Genomic DNA, 14,561 nt, shown 5'->3' with positions numbered 1-14,561 from the left:
CACAAGGGGTGTAGAGTAGGATCTTGATCCGAGGCACCAACGGGCTCAAAGCTTTTGACTGTTCCCAAGATGCACAGCGTCTCCTCCTCTATAAACCCTCCTCCATGCCAGTGAGCTCAGTTTGTAAGTTGATGCCATGCAGTATGCAGGCACTTAACAGGAGGCTGCCCTAAGCAGCCTTTTCAGAGCTTCATTTTTACAAGACTGACAGAAGAAAATGTAAGAAGACTACAAGGGCTGCTGCAGGCGAAGTCTCATAGACTTTCCTGCGTGCAGCTCCATCTCCCCCAGTGGCGCTGTATACTCCCGCGCCCAGGTTGCTGGGTCACTGCAGCGGAGGCGCCGGCTTCTTTCTCTCTAAAGTGAGTCACACACACGCCGCCGTCTCCCGGATCGCGGGGCCGCAGACAAGGGGGAGGTAAGGGGCTCCTGTGCCGCACTTTACTGCGATCCAGGGCGGCGTGGACACTGAATACTGGGCAGCCGCTCCACTAGCCACCAGGGTTGAATTATGGGCACAGGTCAGGGGGATATTGTACCAAGTTTCCCCGTTTTGTGTTTACAGCCCGCACACCCGGTGGGGATGCCAGCAGGGGGAGCAGGTCGGACCTGAGGTCCCTCCCCCCAGCCCCAGGGCGCCATTTCAGCAATGTTCCCGCCCTGGAGCGGCTTCCCTCTCCCTCACTCCCGGTCAGCAACCATTTCAGACAGAGCTTTGCTGTTCCTGGGTTTGCTAGGGCAAATCGTCCTCTGTGGAACCGCCTGACTTCCAGTGCTGTGCTTCCTACAGGACACTTGTTAGTTAAGAAAAAGTGCTTACATTCAGGGTTGTGTGGTACAAACACCCTGTGATATTACTGTGTTTGTTATATCTATAGTTATCACATATAGCCATACTGAGTATTACTTTGTATTGCTAGTCCAGTGCAGTTTATGGTACATAATTTCTGCATGGTACGCTTGTGACTATGGGGGTCATTTCCGAGTTCGCTCGTTGCCGTTTTTCGCAACGGAGCGATTAAGGCGAAAATGCGCATGGTACACTGCGCATGCACTAAGTATTTTTGCTCAAAACTTAGTAGATTTACTCACGTCCAAACGAAGAATTTTCATTGTTGAAGTGATCGGAGTGTGATTGACAGGAAGTGGGTGTTTCTGGGTGGAAACTGACCATTTTCAGGGAGTGTGCGGAAAAAAGCAGGCATGCCAGGATAAAACGCGGGAGTGTCGGGAGAAACGGGGGAGTGGCTGGCCAAACGCAGGGCGTGTTTGTGACGTCAAACCAGGAACGAAACAGGCTGAGCTGATCGCAGTGTAGGAGCAAGTCTGGAGCTACTCAGAAACTGCTAAGAATTTTCTATTTGCAATTCTGCTAATCTTTCGTTCGCAATTCTGCTATGCTAAGATACACTCCCAGAGGGCGGCGGCTTAGCGTGTGCAATGCTGCTAAAATCTGCTAGCGAGCGAACAACTCGGAATGACCCCCTATATACGTGTGTGTGCATGTAGCTGCTGCGTGGTTGCCTTTATTGCAGGGTATTTCACTCAGTGGGCTATTCCTATATTGCCATACCTGAGGGGGCCAAGTGTTTCAGGTTTTTCTCTATTATTAATATAGGATTGTATCACAAGATATACTGACGGTGTATTTTTACTTGTGATTTATAGTCACCATATATTCTATATCTATTGAACTCCCGGTCTGTGCCATCTTAGGCTTCTTTTCTGAGAGTTCTTGCTATGTATAGTGCTGCTACACCTTGTACCGGGTTGCCCATTACTGTGCACATAGGGGGTCATTCCGACTTGATCGCTAGCTGCATTTGTTCGCTGCGCAGCGATCAGGCAAAAAAAAAAGGCACTTCTGCGCATGCTTGTGCGGCACAATGCGCACGCGCGTCGTACTATTGCAACGAACAATGTAGTTTCACACAAGGTCTAGCAAAGCTTTTCAGTCGCACTGCTGGCCACAGAGTGATTGACAGAAAGAGGGCATTTCTGGGTGTCAACTGACCGTTTTCAGGGAGTGTTAGAAAAAACGCAGGCGTGCCAGGAAAAACTCAGGTGTGGCTGGGCGAACTCAGGGCATGTTCATGACGTCAAAACAGCAACTGAATAGTCTGAAGTGATCGCAAGTGCTGAGTAGGTATTGAGCTACTCTAAAGCTGCACAAAAAAACTTTGCTGCCGCTCTGCGATCCTTTCGTTCGCACTTCTGCTAAGCTAAAATACACTCCCAGTGGGAGGTGGCATAGCATTTGCATGGTTGCAAAAAACTGCTAGCGAGCGAACAACTCGGAATGACCGCCATAGTTATGTCTGCTACACGTGGCAATGACGCTGGGGCTTCTCCCACACTGCGTGGTTGTGAGGCCGCGGACGTAATGGAGGATAATTTAACAGCTGAGAGTTCAGGTTCAGGGAGTTCCTTGCCCTCCAGTGGGTCGGTAGCGCTTGGGGCATCACAAGACCCACCTTGGGCTACATTCTCCACATTGTTAAACACGTTTGTGACTAAATTGACGCCCCCTGTGGGACCACCTGTGCCACTACCACAGTTTATGGTCCCTGCTGTGAACCCGCCATGGGCGGATCAGCTTTCCACTCAGTTAAAGCATTTGAACCAATCCATGTCTAAATCTAAGGGTCACTCTCGCCCACATAAGACTAAGTCGTCTTCTAAAAGGGCCATTGCCTCCTTTCAATCCACTGCTTTAACCGACATGTCCTCTGATGAGGACGGTGCATATACTGACTCCTCAGACACTGGCGCTGATGTTTCAGATGGGATGGTGAAGTCATACGTGGATGTCTCGGATTTGATTGAGGTGATACGGTTCATTCTTCAAGTGTCTGATGATTCTGAGCCTGAAACTGTCTCCAAGAAACCGGATAGGTTTAAACGTAAGAAGGTGGTTAAACAAATTTTACCCTATTCTAAACACCTGGTTGACATATGTCAGGAATCCTGGGAAAATCCGGGGCCAAAATTTACACCGAATAAGAGACTTTTGGCTCACTATCCTCTCTCTGCGGAGGTGTGTAAAAATTGGGAAACTCCTCCGCCTGTAGATTCTCATGGTTGTTTCCTTTGCTCTACCAGTAACTACCGTCACCTCTTTGAAGGAACCGACGGATCGTCGTGTGGAGGGCTGTTTAAAAGCGATTTATACCCTTACGGGGGCTGTGCAAAGGCCAACTGGCTGCTGAAGCTGTTGAGGCGTGGGCTCAGGAACTTGAGGCGGAACTGTCTTCCGATGCCTCTGAGCATGCTCCACAATTTCTTTATCATCCACTAGGGGTCACTGGAGTACTCTTGGGATATGGACGGGCGTAGCCGATCAAAGGCACTGAATATTCAAATTTAGGACTCTCCCCCCCCTCCATATCCCCAAGTACCTCAGTGTACTTTGCCAGTGTTTTTTCGGTGCTCACAGCATGATCATCGGCTTGTGGCAATGGCCACTTTTCAGAAGATTTTTATTTTTAATTTTTACACTTTCCGTCCCAGTTTCTGGAAAAACTTGGGGCCGGGATGGTGCCGCTGCAAGGCAGCGTATGGCGTGTCGGTCCTCACAAAGAGCACCCTCACAGCCACAGGCGCTATAAGGCAGCGCATGGCGTGTCGGTCCTCACAAAGAGCACCCTCACAGCCACAGGCAGCTGGTTACTGCAAGCTGCACGGAAAACAACTGGACGGAGCTTACAAAAAGAAGCTCCGTCACAGCCAAGATGACTGAGAAGCCCGTCACAGCCAGCATGAGAAGTGGTCACAAGCTGGACGGAGCTTGCAGCACAAGGTATGGTGGGTCAGGGCGGTCAGCTCACGCTGCCGCCCTGCAGTGTGGGGAAAGTGTTTATTTTATGTTGACCACAGCTATTACAGCATACCGCTGAATATCTCCCTGCACCCGCTCCAGCCGCCGCACTACCTAGCAGCAGAGCGGCCGCACGTCAATCACAGACGCCGGCCGCTCTCCCAGCACTAATACAGATCAGGCCGCCCGAGAGAACTCCGGAGCACTGCTCAGAGCGGCCGCACGTCAATCAGACGCCGGCCGCTCTCCCAACCCGGCCATCGCTGTACACAGCGCCGCCCGAGCCAGCTACTTGGCAGAACTACGGAGCACTGCTCAAAGCGGCCGCACGTCAATCAGACGCCGGCCGCTCTCCCAGCACTTATACAGTAAGTAAGCTCCGAGACACACGGCGGCCGCTCTCCCATCGCTAAGACGGAACCACAGCTCAGAGCGGCCGCACGTCAAACACAGACGCCGGCCGCTCTCCCAACTCTGGTACCCGGCCACCGCTGTACACAGCGCCGGCCGAGCCAGCTACTCCGGAGCACAGCTCAGAGCGGCCGCACGTCAATCAGACGCCGGCCGCTCTCACAACGCTGGTACCCGGCCACCGCTGTACACAGCGCCGCCCGAGCCAGCTACTCGGCAGACAGCCAACGACGCCATATCCGGTCACTGATGTCTGTAGTCGCCGCAGCTATACTCTGCGTTCTCCTGCTCTCCCGGCACCGCTGCAGGTAACATGGGAAGTTACCTTACAAGCAGCGCAGCTGCAAGGGGGGGTGAGGGGGGAGTATATGGCCATAGCAGCAGATATAAAAGGCTGCAGGGGTTAACAAAAGTTTGTTAAGCAGTTAATGGCCTATCATAACCTAAGAGTATCATAACCTAAGGGTTTCTGTTAAGGCTGCAATATAATACATTCACTGCAGCCTGGATTTATAGTAACTGGAGGTTAACTAAGTGTATGGTTAACTAAGTGTATGTGTTTACTGTATAATAGATCTGTAAGAACATATACGCTATATATATTAACTGTATAAAAGGCTATTAAGGCTATAAATTGCCTGTACTGTGAATTTCAGTGAAAGCAAAACGGCCATTTTAATTATTGCTGTTTTTCCAGTTTATAATTCCTGAACATTCCGGCCATACACCTTTACTCCACAAGGAGGCGCAGGGGTGTTGGTGGGAATTTTTAGTTCAAGATAATTCCAGAACATTCCTGCCCTACATCTCTAAGCCACCAGAAGGCGCAGGGGTGTTAGTAGAAATTTGGTTCGGGTTTCATATGCAATATGAACTGTTTTTCACATAAAGAATACTTTAGTTTCCTAGGGATTTCCGTACAGAGAAATAACCATACATATAAATATGCAGTTCAGCAATAACATATATATATATATATATATATATATATATATATATATATATATGCCATATAATAATTTCATTAAGTCGTGCAAGTGTCTGTCTGTTGCCTATTATGGTGTCTGTCTACATAGCAAGTAAGGCTATAGTGCAGACTAAAAATACAGTATATTTGTTACGGCGTTTTATCCCTTTATACAAAAACAGTCACGCCTTGTAACGACAGGACGTTACAGTCAGCAAGCCAGTGGTTTGATGACCTCTTTTACAATTGTGGAAGCGCGTTTTTACATGTTACATTTGCGAGGTTTCATGACTTTAACTTATATAGGTCTCAGCTGTTTACAGCTTAAAGACAAAACTGCCTCTGTGGAACGGTTTGGCAGGTTGTCATTTAGTCTTTGCTGGTTTATAAACCAGTCAATAGTACGCTTATTCCCCTCTGTTTGAGCAAAATCAAACACCTCCGTTTCAATATCAAGCAGCAAGTCATTTATTACAGTTAGAAAATGGATTTTCTGCAGTTAGTTTTTGCTTATTGAAGCCACAAAATTGTATGATTGCATTTGATCTTCACAATGCGTAGTTACCCAGTCAGGTTTCTTCATCACAGGTTCTAGCGGTTGCAAGCAACCATTAGCATTTCTTTTCTACCGTTGCTTATCGCTTCCGGTATTTGCTACAGTGATGTTGGAATGATAGCTCATCTCACTATGTATTAACAAAGTTTCTCTAACTTGCGCTACTAAGGTATACTACAGTAGCAGATTAAGTTTGAAAACAATCACATCTAAGTCTGTCTAAACGATGTAAATTCCTAGGTAAGATTATAAATACGGTAAATCAACGACTTTTACCTACTACACCAGCAAGAACAAAAGTACACGCACACTAGCGGTACATTGGTGTATTTACTTATTAAGAAAAAAATGTGTTTTCAATTTAGTTCGCCACCTTTCACTCGCGTGTCCCACAGAGGAACAAGGGTGCGTATACTCTAGACGACAGTCACAGAGAGTCAGGATTTGTAGTTAAAATCAACGCAAAGGTTCTAAACACGACAGATTGCTGTCGATAAATGTACTAGAACTCTGGTCATTTTACAATGCAATAGATAAATGTCCTAGAACATTTTACAATGCAATAAATAATTCGCTTTCAGTCTGACCAACGATAGACTCTGGTTTTCTCTTCAGCACGAATAAATCTTTCACTTTTTACTAAAGATTTCCGTGGAGAGTAACAACCGTGAGTTTCAGGTAATTTAATTTTGTTTTTAATGCCTGGCTCACGCTGCCCTTAAGCAGTCAAACAAAGCAACGGCAGTTGCATACTGAACAACCAGTGAGAACCGATAAGCCGCAAGGCAAGGCGGTAGGTAACTCAAATCTTCAATGGCTCAGAACGCCATTATGGGGAAATGTCAACATCAATCCGTGAGTGGACATCTGTTAGACAGACGATCTCACCCGTCAGGGTTTGGATCTTAAAAACTGGACATTAAATACACAGGTGTTTAAGATGTAAGTCCACAGAAGGGGGTTACCCTCAAGTATACATGAGGGCATCTCGCCACAATTACAAAAGCTCAGTATGTGTACATCACATTCATGGGGTCATTCAGCATCGTGTATCTGGCTTCACCAATTTCCGCTTCTTTCTTCGTTGCCAAAACGGATCAGAAGACAGTTCGTCACAGTCATACTGGTGGTATCTCATGGGTTTCAGAGAAGTTTGCTTCTCGAATTTTCAATGAATACTTGCACACGATCTTGGCCCGCTCATAATACGTCCAACCTGTTACATCAGGGAACGTTCTTTTACCCATAGTTACCTATGTACCTATTATCTATGTACCGCAGCTGCGGTTGACGGGGTGAGGGTTCAGTGCTAGCTTCGGCAGCACATATACTAAAATTGGAACGATACAGAGAAGATTAGCATGGCCCCTGCGCTAGGATGACACGCAAATTCGTGAAACGTTCCATAAGACCGCCCTCTTAAAAAAATAGAGCATTACAGTATCGGTTATACCAACCATGTAACGAAATAGTAAGCCGCTTAAGGCAGCTCATTATTAAAACATTTCGTGTGCTTACATAGGTTGTAAACCTCGGAAGTTTCCAACATCATACTTCAAGTACCCGTATTCTGTTAAACGGGATGGGATGGAAAACTGCGTTCATCTGCACTAACAGTGCAGGTATCTGGGTGGTAAACGTATTTTCAAAGACGTTTGCCTCTATTTGCGTCTGTAAACATCTTTCTACAAGGTGTCACCAAAGTTCAGACTCTATTTATCCTACCTACAGCGCCAGGCGATTTGAGGTTGGGTTCAGATTTATTACAGTTTTCATATTTTGGAACCCTTTCAACAAAGGGGAATTAAGTTTCATATTTTTTGAACCTTTACAACAAATGAGAATTAAGTTTCTCACTTTGGAAAACATTTTTCTTCTAGCCTTGCCTTCGGCAATGGTGCTTCGACAAGGGTTTTGTTTTCATATTTGGGTGCCTTGTATTCCAAGCCACCGTATTTGAGTTTCTCATGACAAAGCAGATCTTCGGACGAAATCCGCTTTCGTATTCTTCACATCAATATACCAATAGTGCTTCCTGTGTGGACAGCACATTCTTGAATTCTGAATGTGGTACACGCGTTACGCGTTTATATATGTACCGAACGTCTACAGTACGTGATATGAATACGTTGTTTGTTCTATATGATACTGCAAACTGGGGTTAGCCAGTTTCTCAGCAGACATTATCCAGTTGGATAATAATGACTACAAATCAGACTTACTTTAAGGCTAAGTTACAATCGCCTACGTCAGTAATAGTTCATCCCACAGGTTCTGTGGGAATGTCAGACCCAACGGGTCGTGCAGCGGCTACGACGCGGCTACATAGCCTTCAGTGCACCACGTTTGTGCACGGTTATACGTTATTAATGGTGGCGCCATCAGCATTTAGCTTTGGCCTGCCTACTGTTACAAGTATCAAACAGCTCTCCCGCCCACGAGGGAAGCTTTGGTACGTCCCAAGAGTACTCCAGTGACCCCTAGTGGATGATAAAGAAAATAGGATTTTGGTACTTACCAGGTAAATCCTTTTCTTTGAATCCATAGGGGGCACTGGACGCCCGCCCAGAGCAGTTTTACCTGGGTTGTTTTAAGCTCAAGGGAGCTTAGTGAACAAATTTAACTTGGATGGTATTAAGCTCAAAGGAGCTTATGGTAACACATTTTCACCAATTGGCTCAAATTATAAAGTTCTATCGGTTAAGGTGTCAACTGTTTAGTTGACAATAAGGTTACGGATCAACTTTGTGGTTGTCCGTTATGTTATAGGGATTCTCCATTGTCAACCTCTCTATATCCTGTTCGCTCAGTAAAAAACACTGGCAAAGTACACTGAGGTACTTGGGGATATGGAGGGGGGGGAGAGTCCTAAATTTGAATATTCAGTGCCTTTGATCGGCTACGCCCGTCCATATCCCAAGAGTACTCCAGTGCCCCCTATGGATTCAAAGAAAAGGATTTACCTGGTAAGTACCAAAATCCTATTATCTCTCGTATATTGCCACAGCTTCTCTGTACCTTAAGGAGGCGGCCTCCGATGCCGGGGTGCTCACGGCCAATGCTGCTACTGCGTCCGTCTTGGCCAGACATATCCTTTGGTTGAGATCCTGGTCGGTGGATTTGGATTCTAAGAAAACCCTGGAGGTGCTTCCTTTCAAGGGAGACATTCTCTTTGGAGAAGACCTCAATAAGATTGTGGCCGATCTGGCTACTGCTAAAACAGCCTGCCTACCTAGTACGGCTCCTTCCGCACAGAAGGCTAAAACTACTTTCCCACGACCCTTTCGTACTCCAGGTAAAGCAAAAGGTGAGGCGTACCCAAAGCAAGCTCGTGCTTCCAGACCTGCCAAGCCCAGACCGAAGCGTACCTGGGCCGCCCGCCAGCCAGCTTCCAAAACTGACAAGTCAGCCACATAACGGGGCGGGCCTCCCTCTGGGGGATCCCAGGGTGAGGGCCGACTTCTAGGTTTTGCCCGGGAATGATTGAAGACCACTTCAGATACCTGGGTGAGGGAAGTCGTCGCTCAAGGTTACGCCGTACCCTTCAAGAATCGTCCCCCTCATCTATTTTGCCTGGCAGATGTGCCTCTGGATCCGGCAAAAGCATACACTTTGCATTCGGTGGTACATTCCCTCCCGTCCACAGGAGTGGTGGTACAGGTGCCTCTGACTCAGAGGGGCAAGGGGTTTTATTCACTGCTGTTTCTAGTCCCGAAACCGAACGGGTCCTCGCGTCCCATTCGCAATCTGAAGTCCTTGAACAAGCATGTGTGGATCTCCAAGTTCCGCATTGAAACGCTGCGCTCTATTGTTCTGGCCATGGAGCCTGGGGACTATATGGTCTCCCTGGACATACAGGATGCCTACCTACATATTCCTATTGCGGTATCTCATCAGCAGTACCTGCGGTTTGACAACGGCTCCGAGTTTTCACCAAAGTAATGGCGGTCATGACAGCTACACTCTGCCGTCAAGGGGTCAGGATACTACCATACCTAGACGATTTGTTGATCCTGGCGAGTTCCCCGGAAATTCTCCTGTGTCATCTCGATCTGACGGTCTAGTGCATGACAGCCCACGGGTGGCTGATACAACTGGAAGAAATCCTCCCTGGTTCCGGCTCGGAGCATGGTACACCTGGGAGCGTTGTTGGACACTCTCACAACCAGTGGTTGTTCTTGTCTCAGGAGAAAGTCCAGAAACTTCAGGACAAGGTTCGATGCTTCCTATCCCGTCCGCAAGTGTCGATTCATTCGGCGATGCAAGCGCTAGGTCTCATGGTGTCTGCTTTTGACATGGTGGAGTATGCTCAATTCCATTCTCGCCCTCTACAGAAGTTGATTCTGTCCAAGTGGGACGGCCTGCCTCACCGGATCAGATCTCACATGATCTCCCTGTCTCCGGAGGTCCGCCTATCGCTGAGCTGGTGGCTTCAGGACCAATGATTGAGCAGGGGTCGTCCCTTCTGGATATCCAACTGGATCCTGCTGACGACAGATGCCAGTCTGAGAGGTTGGGGCGCGGTGTTGGAACAACACTCTCTCCAGGGTCGGTGGACTGAGGAGGAGCCTCTACTCCCGATAAAACATTCTGGAACTGCGGGCAGTGTTCAATGCGTTGACAATATCCCAGCATCTCATACAGAACAGACCTGTTCAAGTACAATCGGACGCCACCACGATGGCGTACATCAATCATCAAGGCGGCACTCGAAGCCGCATGGCAATGAGGGAAGTATCAAGGATTCTTCAGTGGGCAGAACGCCATCTGCCGGCCATATCAGCAGTGTTCATTCCGAGTGTTCTGAACTGGGAGCCGGACTATCTCAGTCAGGATGTACACGCAGGAGAATGGAGCCTACATCCAGAGGTGTTTCAACTTCTCATGGACAAGTGGGGCATCCCAGATGTGGACCTGATGGCGTCTCGACACAATCATAAGGTTCCAGTCTTCGGAGCAAGGACAAGGGATCCTCAAGCAGCGTTCATGGATGCTCTGTAAATCCCGTGGAACTTTCGGCTGCCGTATGTGTTCCTTCCGGTGTCACTCCTGTCCAGAGTAATACGGAAGTTCAAGCAAGAAGGAGGAAACCTACTTCTAGTCGCTCCAGCGTGGCCCAGGCGGCACTGGTTCTCCGTCCTATAGGGGCTCTCGTCAGATCATCCCCTTCTACTTCCACAATGACCAGACCACCTCGTTCAGGGCCCTTGTGTTTACCAGGATTTGGTCCATCTGGCTTTGACGGCGTAGCTCTTGAAGCTTCCGTCCTGAGGGCCAAGGGTTTTTCTGAGGAGGTCGTTCAAACTATGTTGAAGGCCCGTAAGCCGGCGTCTGCTCGGATTTACCATAGGGTCCGGAATGCTTACTTTACTTGGTGTGCGTCTCACAATCATGACGTTTTCAAGTTTAGTACGTCCAAACTATTGGCTTTTCTACAACAAGGCCTGGATTTGGGCCTGCGTCTGGCCTCCCTCAAGGTTGTTGGTTTGGTTTCAGAGAAATATCGCTACCCTACCTGATGTCCATACATTCACTCAGGGCGTGTTGCGGATTCAGCCTCCTTTTGTGCCACCTGTGGCCCCTTGGGATCTGTCGGTGGTCTTTGAGGCCTTACAAGAGTCTCCGTGAGCCTCTTGCGTCTGCTGACCTTAAGTGGCTTTCCCTTTTAAGGTGTTGTTTTTGCTGGCTATTGCTTCAGCTAGAAGGGTCTCTGACTTGGGTGCCTTATCCTATAACTCTCCCTATTTGATTTTTCACCGTGACCGGGCGGTTCTTCGAGCACGCCCAGGTTATTTACCCAAGGTGGTGTCTTCCTTCCACCTTATCCAGGAGATTGTGGTTCCGGCCTTTAATTCTCCCGAGTTGTCTTCCAAAGAGCGATCGTTGGATGTAGTGCGGGCTGATAATGCTGAAATATCCTTAGGAAAGAAAGCTATACCTTAAACACACCTTAAATACACTTTACCATGGAGCCGCTGCGTCCGCTGTACTTAACACACACTCTGCGCACTTTGTACGCTATTAGCATACAAAGTCCCGTACTGCGTACGGACTTCGCGTGCAAACGCTGCGCAGACGGTACAAAGTACTCACAGCGCGTACACACCCAGAGATACACCACAAACCCTGAACAGTTATGCAATGCAATGAAAATACGCTTTAAACCTTAGCAGGGCAATGAAGACACGACACCAATTGTGATTTTACCGCTGGGTTCCGACACCACAGTGGATTATTGCTAAAAGGGGGGTTACAATACAAACAATACAATATAATATAACAGAGTAAATGGCTACATCCAATGGTACCTACGTGAGTAGATTCGCTTGCGCTTCCCGGCCCGGTACTCGGTCATCTGATAGATAACTTTGTGAGTCTTGTGTCAGACCAGGCCTACAGCAGCTCTCTTTATACAATTCTTCCAAAAAGCAATACAATAGATACTGTAATCTCTTTGTCCATTGGACACAGGAATGCACATTTACAGTACAGGAGAGGTCATAGGTCCGTTTGAATAGGTAGGCGATGTCTTTCCCAACTGCTCTTGTGGGTGGTCTCCTCTGGATTCCCGCTGCATACATAATGGTATCCGTTCACATGGTCGACCATGTTATGGTCGACAGTCATTAGGTCGACCACTATTGGTCGACACATGAAAGGTCGACACATGAAAAGGTCGACATGAGTTTAACTTTTTTTTCTTTTGGGGAACTTTTCCATACTGTACGATCCATATGGACTACGATTGGAACGGTAAAGTGTGCCGAGCGAAGCGGTAGCGGAGGGAAGGCACCATCGCGAGCCATGCGAGGGGACGCGGTGCACTAATTGGGGTTCCCAGTCATTTTACGCAAAAAACGACACCAAAAAAAGTAAAAAAACTCATGTCGACCTTTTCATATGTCGACCTTTCATGTGTCGACCATTTTCATGTGTCCATGTCGACCATGTCAATGTCGACCAATGGTGGTTGACCTAATGACTGTCGACCATTCATACCGGAACCATACATAATGTACAGTAATTACAGTTTATATCTATATTCTGCTCCTGCACATAACTATCCGCAGGAACATGCGATCTTTCTCAAACCAACACCGGAATGTTACCCTTAAAATACCCTTCAGCTGGATACCAAACACCACCTTATGACCTTGTTCTGTCCCCTCCTATTCTGTAAAGGTGAATCCCTTTGTTCTGTTACCATTTAAACTGTTGTTACTTTCTGATGTGGTGCAGGGATACTATGTGTACATTGTGCACTATTTGGATTAAATATGTAATGTGTTTTGATAGCCTTCCGTGCGTTCACAAACTCTACCGTAAATACTCGTACCACGCGCTAATGCGCAGGACCGCGGGAGCGACCATACGCAAATTGCGGATATGCGCACGCACGACAGAACAAGTGCACGCAGGGAGGCCATCTGTGTATTTTGTACGTGATGTGTGTACTGCAATATTTTTCGACTTTGACAGTCCACCCTTTGGCAGTCACCAATAACTGCCACTATCTAATCACTAAACAGAAAAATATCTATACAATATATACAGAAGCTTTGATGATCGGAGAGAATTGTAGGTGGGAAATGTATGACCTAGTGGGATAGTAAAAAGCATGTATGTATGAATCCGTGTCTGAGGGGCATGTATCATTGTGCCGTATATGTTCTAAATAAGCTTCGAGGTATTGCGAAGTATACATTAAATCCTTCTCATCCCGTACTAAGGGTCTGTAAATGGGCCAACAAACACTACCGAGCTCTTTTCGGCTTCTTGTTCCAACAAATGGGGTGCACATTTATTTGATGATACATGGAGGGGGAACATATGTGAGTGCTAGTATGTGGATATCACCTGTTGACTATGGGGGTCATTCCGAGTTGTTCGCTCGCAAGCTGCTTTTAGCAGCTTTGCACACGCTAAGCCGCCGCCTACTGGGAGTGAATCTTAGCTTAGCAAAGTTGCGAACGAAAGATTAGCAAAATAGCGAATAGACACCTCTTAGCAGTTTCTGAGTAGCTCCACACTTACTCGGCATCTGCGATCAGTTCAGTGCTGGTCGTTCCTGGTTTGATGTCACAAACACACCCAGCGTTCGCCCAGACACTCCTCCGTTTCTCCAGCCACCCCCGCGTTTTTCCCAGAAACGGTAGCGTTTTTTCGCACACACCCATAAAACGGCCAGTTTCCGCCCAGAAACACCCACTTCCTGTCAATCACATTACGATCACCAGAACGAAGAAAAAACCTCGTAATGCCGTGAGTAAAATACCTAACTGCATAGCAAATTTACTTGGCGCAGTCGCACTGCGGACATTGCGCATGCGCATTAGCGACTAATCGCTCCGTTGCGAGAAAAAAATACAGAGCGAACAACTCGGAATGACCCCCTATGTGTGCCATTAACTGGAGGTTGCAGAGATGAAGATAAGACACATATCTAAAATACATTCACATAAACATTTTGGGTAGGGCTGATGTCTTTTCCGGAAAAACGGGTGAAAGAAACAGGCCATGAAATTCATTTGCAATCCTTATCATAACACGGTATCTATGGATGGGTCATAAATAAAATCTGCTGCTATAACAGCGCCCTTGCTCCTTAGACTCATCAACTTTGTGCCGTGCTTGCGCCGCATCAGAATTCGAACACACTTAAATATCAAACCAATAATTATGACGACTCCCAGGATACAAATGAGAAACTTCCCTACACTCATAATAACATTTTGAGCCCACTCTCCTAAACCTGAGAACCAATTTCGTGGGTTCAACCATGAGACCCAGCCGGTCAGTTCATTACTCAC

General features: G+C 47.4%; 1 non-coding gene and 1 pseudogene across 1 annotated transcript; both read left to right on the top strand.

Annotated features, from left to right (window-relative positions):
* Positions 1 to 6,345: 6,345 nt before the first annotated feature.
* Positions 6,346 to 6,452, top strand: LOC134946913 (U5 spliceosomal RNA; annotated as a pseudogene).
* A 605-nt stretch (positions 6,453 to 7,057) lies between these two features.
* On the top strand, positions 7,058 to 7,164 carry LOC134946946 (U6 spliceosomal RNA). The gene has a single exon (XR_010182491.1). It is a non-coding gene; the product is annotated as a U6 spliceosomal RNA (small nuclear RNA).
* The last annotated feature ends 7,397 nt before the right edge of the window (positions 7,165 to 14,561 follow it).

This window comes from Pseudophryne corroboree, chromosome 7, assembly GCF_028390025.1.
Source record: "Pseudophryne corroboree isolate aPseCor3 chromosome 7, aPseCor3.hap2, whole genome shotgun sequence".
Classification (NCBI taxonomy): Eukaryota; Metazoa; Chordata; class Amphibia; order Anura; family Myobatrachidae; genus Pseudophryne; species Pseudophryne corroboree.
This window is presented reverse-complemented; position numbering and strand designations above follow the sequence as displayed.